This window comes from Beta vulgaris, chromosome 5 (assembly GCF_026745355.1).
Source record: "Beta vulgaris subsp. vulgaris cultivar EL10 chromosome 5, EL10.2, whole genome shotgun sequence".
Taxonomy (NCBI): domain Eukaryota; kingdom Viridiplantae; phylum Streptophyta; class Magnoliopsida; order Caryophyllales; family Amaranthaceae; genus Beta; species Beta vulgaris.
This window is the reverse complement of record NC_079206.1, coordinates 29,444,250-29,450,873: the sequence shown is the minus strand read 5'-3', so window position 1 is coordinate 29,450,873 and position 6,624 is coordinate 29,444,250. Positions and strand designations below refer to the sequence as shown.

Genomic DNA, 6,624 nt, shown 5'->3' with positions numbered 1-6,624 from the left:
CATGTCAAGCTTTGGAATCGCTTAATTCCGATGTCTGAGCTAGGAGTTAGGCCCAAATTACGATTTTGGGCCAGGATGAGCAAGAAAAGGACGTGAAATATCGGATTTCAACGAATTTAGCTTCTCAGCTCACGAACCCTTAGAAATGGTAAAAAAAAACATTTCAGGCTTTTGAATCGCTCAATTTTGAGGTCCGAGCTAGGAGTTAGGCCCAAATTACGATTTTGGGCACAGATGAGTAGTAAACAGACACAAAAAATCTGACTGCAAGGAATTCAGCTTCTGAGCTCACGAACCCCTTAGAAATGGTAAAAAAAATATATCAGGCTTTAGAATCGCTCAATTCTAATGTCAGAGCTAGGAGTTAGGCCCAAATTACGATGTTGGGCCCGGATGAGCAGGAAACAGACACGAAAAATTGGAATTCAACGAATTCAGCTTCTGAGCTCACGAACCCCTTAGAAACGGTAAAAAAAACAATTCAGGATTTCGAATCGCTCAATTCTAATGTCCGAGCTAGGAGTTAGTCCCAAATTACGATTTAGGGACAAGATGAGTAAGAAACGGACGCGAAAAATCGCACTTCAACGATTTTAGCTTCTGAGCTCACAAAACCCTTATATATGGTAAAAAATTATTTCAGGCTTTTGAATCGCTCAATTTTGAGGTCCGAGCTAGGAGTTTGTCCCAAAGTACAATTTTGAACCAAGATAAGAAGGACACAAATGAGAAAAATTAGGCTGCAAGGAATTCAACTTCTAAGCTCACGAACCCCTGAGAAATGGTAAAAAAACATGTCAGGCTTTTGAATCACTCAATTCTAATGTCCGAGATAGGAGTTAGGTCGAAATTATGATGTTGGGCCAAGATGAGCACGAAACAGACACAAAAAATCGGACTTCAACGAATTCAATTTCTGAGCTTACGAACCCCTAAGAATTGATAAAAAATCATGTCAGTCTTTGGAATCGTTCAATTCTAATGTCCGAGCTAGGAGTTAGTCCCATATTACAATTTGCGCCAAGATGAGAAGGAGACAGACGCGAAAAATTGAGGTGCAAGGAATTCAGCTTATGAGCTCACGAACCCCTTAGAAATGGTAAAAAAAACATGCCAGTCTTTGGAATCGCTCAATTCTGATGTTCGAGATAGGAGTTAGGTCGAAATTATGATGTTAGGCCAAGATGAGCATGAAACAGAGACGAAAAATCGAACTTCAACGAATTCAGCTTCTGAGCTCACGAACCCCTTAGAATTGGGAAAAAACCAATTCTAGCTTTTGAATCGTTCAATTCTGATGTCCGAGCTAGGAGTTAGGCCCAAATTACGATTTTGGGCAAAGATGAGTAATAGGCAAAGACAAAAAAATCTGACTGCAAGGAATACAGCTTATGAGCTCACGAACCCCTTAGAACTGGTAAAAAACCAATTCTGGCTTTTGAATCACTTAATTCTGATGTTCGAGCTAGGAGTTAGGCCCAATTTACAATTTTTGACATATATGAGTAGTAAACCGACAAAAAAAACTGACTGCAAGGAAATTAGCTTTTGAGCTCTCGAACCCCTTAGAAATGGTTAAAAAGAACATGTCAGGCTTTGGAATCGCTCAATTATGATGTCCGAGCTAGGATTTAGGCCCAAATTACGATGTTGGGCCAAGATGAGCAGAAACAGACACGAAAAATCATACTTCAACGAATGGAGCTTCTAAGCTCATGAACCACTTAGAAATGGTAAAAAAACAATCCAGGCTTTTGAATTGCTCAATTCTAATGTCTGAGCTAGGAGTTAGGCCAAAATTACGATTTTGGGCCAAGATCAGCAAGAAACGGACGCGAAAAATTGGACTTCAACGAATATATCTTCTCAGCTCACGAACCCCTTAGATATGGTAAAAAAAACATTTCAGGCTTTTGAATCGCTTAATTTTGAGGTCCGATCTAGGAGTTACTCGGAAATTACAATTTTGAGCCAAGATGAGAAGGACACAGACGCGAAAAATTGGGCTGCAAGCGCTACTACATTAAAAGGCAAAGGCAACACACCAAAATCGTTGCAATAGGGCTAAAAGTCGTTGCAATAGGCCTACTGCAACGGTTTTCTACCGTTGCATTTGTTGGCGTTGCAATAGGCCTACTGCAACGACTTTTAGCTCTATTGCAATGGTTAAACGTGTCGTTGCCTTAGGTCAACTATCTTTTGCAACGGCTTTGTTACTGGTTAATTATGAAGCATTTTTGGCTATTGCAACGCCCACGAGCTAAGCTTGTGCAACGAAATTTTTTATTTTTATTTTTTGTGGGGATATTGCAATGATTATTACTATAATAACCTACCGAAAACCTATAATATTACAGCCTCGGATATATATTAGTAATAATGCAACAAAAGCAAAAGTGGTCTTAAAATGCCAAAAATAATTGTCATATCTGTATTATAATTTCCAAAACTAATTAAATTAAGAGTATACATAACAAATCCTAATTAACGAAAATTAATGTACTTAATCAAACCCAACTAATAAATATTTGTTTTAGTACCACAAATACTTCTAATAAGTACATATAGATGATCTTCCTTCTAAGCACCGAGTACCGCATCATATACTATAGCTAGCTAAATCTGGCCGATAGTATGTATAGTGAGACGTCTACGTTTGATCTCCTCCAGATGGTTCATTATTCACCAAAAAATTAAAACATTGTAATAGTTAGTAAACGTACACCATCAACAACACAAAAAAAGGCTAGTCATGTATAGTGACTCCTTTGATTTGTTTCCGTACGTATTATAAAAGGGATTACTTAAGGAACAAAAAAGGACCATGGAGACCCCTGACACTTGACACGAAAATGTTAATGAAAACTCACTACTCATGTATAGGACTCTTTTTATTTCTTTTTGTTTATCAAAGCTGATCAAGGCACAAGATTAGACACAAATGCAATTTAAATCACTAAGTCCTCGTCAGGCTTGACAAATTATAGAGTACGCAAGCATGATAATAGAAAGTTTTAATAAGTTGAAAGTTGTAACTAGATTGTCTAGTTACAACTTTAAACTTATTAGAACTTCATTTAAGGAAGAGTTTAGCCTAAGCACATGGAACAATGAAATAATCCTGAACCTTCATGTCATTGACAAATCCACTGAGTTAGTAAACTGCCTCTAATACTTTTACTAACAAGTTTACTAAAACTAAGTTATATAAATTTAGATAATATAAATTATTCTCAGCCAGTTCAAGATAACAAGTATTACTTATAGTCTGCAAAGAAATCTATGGAAAAAAAAAAACTCAGAATAAGGGTTGCAGATTTAGATAGCTAAGTTCGTGGCCTAGTAAAGGATTTTACTCAAACATCAAATAGGTGGTCTATATATATTCACCACAGGTTGTTTGCAACTGTTGCAAATCAGACTTTAGAATACAAAACTGTGCTTTCCAAGACCACAGGAGATGGCAACTTGACAAATAAGCTCCACAAATTAAATTGGGGGACATAAGATGAGATGATGATGAGACATGATTTAGATTCCCTGTAGAAAATAATGTAAAAAGAATGTGTATGAATGGCGTAGGGTGAGCAATTATCCCAATAATCAATTTATATTTACATAGTTAATGTGTTTACATAGATTGGGGGACATTAGGATGTATTGTACTCATTCTAAAATTTACCATAATTTCATAGCTTGTACTAGTATGAATCTGCCTCTTGAATATTATCTCATGATACATTTCTTGTTTATTATCTCATGCTTGTTGTTAGCATGAGGAGAATCGTTTCATGCACCTGACAGCACTGAAAATGTCGTGTTGGCCACACTTGCAACTCTTTATCAAAGGCATATAATGATGGTTGCCATGTACTACTATAAAAATATAAGAGAAACAGTTGAAAACACTAAAAATGATGGTGGTACATGGAGACACATTTAGTAGTACAAATATATTTTGGATAATGTGTGGTTTAAGTATGATCAATGCTGTTGTTAAATGATTTTATTTGTTCCCAATCAAGCAATTTAACCCAGACTTTTTTATTAGTAGATCGCATCATCTTTGTGATTATTTCTCATTAATATCTGATACTTCATCAAATCTCTTAGTATGTTATGTTATTGCCTCTCGCAATCAGTGTAGTCCTAATCCTTTGTGATGTTAGCTGGACTTATGTTGCATTCTGAGTTGTAGGTATTGCTGTCAAACATAGCTTCTGAAAAATCACTTATTAGTTCCTTAATTACCTCTGTGAGTATTTGGTTCCTACTTTTTTGTTCACTCCATTTCCCTAGTTCTCTGTCCTCTCTAGGTTTTACCCCAAACAATATCTTCATGATTTCCCTTAGTTCCCTGTACTTGATCTTCCCATCTTAAGATTTTCACACCTCAATCTTAAAGCAATCACCATACTCTATCCCCGCCATTAGAACCACTATAAATTCACCCCCCACCACAAGTGCAACCGACCAACACCAGCCATACTTCATCTCACACCAGTAGAACCTCTACAATCTTTTTAATTTGGTTCTAAACATACCAAGTTTACATCAACAAGCAAAACCATAACTTTCATATCAGCCCTTAAATGTCATCACTCATCATAAGTAATTTTCAATATACATGACAATATAATTAATTTTCGAGATGGGCACAAAGGCACAACACATCAGACAACTTGAATCAAATCAGAGGTTTGCTGCCTCGGAAAAGCATCTATCACAAGCTGAATCACAAAATGTAATTAAACTTGTTGATACAGTTCATAGAAAACCTTTCTCTCAAACTTCACATAGCAAAAAAAATGGATTGAAGAACATACCTTATAAAGCTCGACTATGATCCGAAATGTTAATGCAGGAGGTGGAACAAACTCATATCATGCAAGGTATCAATAATTAGTAGTACAAGGTAACAAAACTTACTTTATTTCACGGCTAAAATAATTTTTCCTAAAACATAAAACTCCAATAACAATGGATTGATGAAGAGCATACCTTATTAAGCTCGACTATGATCCGAAATTTCCCCTCTTTGTTGGGTTTTCTTGAATTTCGACTCTTTGTTGTCTTTTCTTGAATAATTTACACTCTATATTTATATCCTATTACCATGGACTAAAACGATAACTGTAATATTAGAGAATTCACATAAATCAATTGAAGAATTTACAGAATTACCGAAATTCAAGAAAGTACCTTGATTTTGGAGCTCGACTGGGTTTCGTGAATTTCGAAGAATTTCCAGAATTTCGAAATAAAGGAATGCACCTTTGAAGTTCTACTGGTATTCGAAATTTCTCCTCTTTGCTTGTTTTTCTTGAGTTTCGCCTCTGTGCTCAGGTTTTCTTGATTAATTTGGCCGACTTGCTGCGTTGAAGACCTGAATTTTGCATATATACATGAATTCAGGAAGAAATTTGGAATAATATTGAAGCAAATCTCGTGAATTCTCCCTCTTACTCTTAGTATATAATCACAATTAGTGAATTCAGTTCCTCCTTTCAGTTCATAGGAGACGATTTGGGAGATTGAAATTTGTTGGCAAAATTGATAGGGTTTTTTCAGTTTGTGATTCGATGTCAGTTACCTGAGTAGATGGGTTTCTTTTTTTTTAAGGGGAAGTAGATGGGTTTCTTTGTTTGAGGAAGATAAGACTGTTTGAAATTGATGCGAATTTTCTTGTAGAAAGTAGCGTTTAAAATTTCGTCAAAAAAAGTGAGGGAACTATAATAATATGTTGAGCGAATTTTTTTTTTTGTGGGCTAACGCAACGACCTATATTACATAATTGTTATTATTTCACCAAATGGAACGACCATCATCAAGCCGGTGCAATAGATATATCTAATGCAACAGTTACTATAAAGTCGTTGCAATAGCTTAATCCATAAACCTAAATTGAAATGTGTCGTTGCAATAGATGATCCTAGTGCAACAATATAAAAAATAACCATTGCATTAGCTTATTTTAACCATTGCCTTTGATTAAAAATGTAGTAGTGAAGGAATTAAGCTTCTGAGTTCACGAGCCCCTTAGAAATGGTAAAAAAAAACATGTCAGGCTTTGGAATCGCTCAATTCCGATGTACGAGATAAAAGTTAGGTCGAAATTACGATGTTGGGTTAAGAAGAGCATCAAAAAGACACGAAAAATCAGACTTCAACGAATTTGACTTCTGAGCTGACAAACCCCTTAGAAATGGTAAAAAAACAATTCAAGCTTTGGAATCGCTCAATTCTGATGTCCGAGCTAGGAGTTAGGCCCAAATTACAATTTTGGGCACAGATGAGCTGTAAACAGACGCAAAAAATCTGACTGCAAGGAATTTAGCTTCTGAACAGACGAACCCCTTAGAAATGGGAAAAAAACATGCCAGGTTTTTCAATCGCTCAACTCTGATATCTGAGATAGGAGTTAGGCCTAAATTACGATGTTGGGCCAAGATGAGCAGGAAACAGACACGAAAAATCGGACGTCAACGAATTCAGCTTCTGAGCTCACGAACCCCTTAAAAATGGTAAAACAAACAATTCAAGCTTTGGAATCGCTCAATTCTGATGTCCGATCTAGGAGTTAAGCGCAAATTACGATTTGGCGCGAAGATGAGCAAGAAACGG

The 6,624-nt window shown here is 36.1% G+C and overlaps 1 long non-coding RNA gene across 1 annotated transcript; it reads right to left on the bottom strand.

The window, feature by feature from the left end:
* Nucleotides 1-2,408: 2,408 nt before the first annotated feature.
* LOC125497311 (uncharacterized) lies at nt 2,409-5,736 on the bottom strand. The gene is made up of 2 exons (XR_008969426.1): nt 5,203-5,736; nt 2,409-5,121 (listed from the first exon to the last, which is right to left on the bottom strand). It is a non-coding gene; the product is annotated as an uncharacterized LOC125497311 (long non-coding RNA).
* Nucleotides 5,737-6,624: the final 888 nt, after the last annotated feature.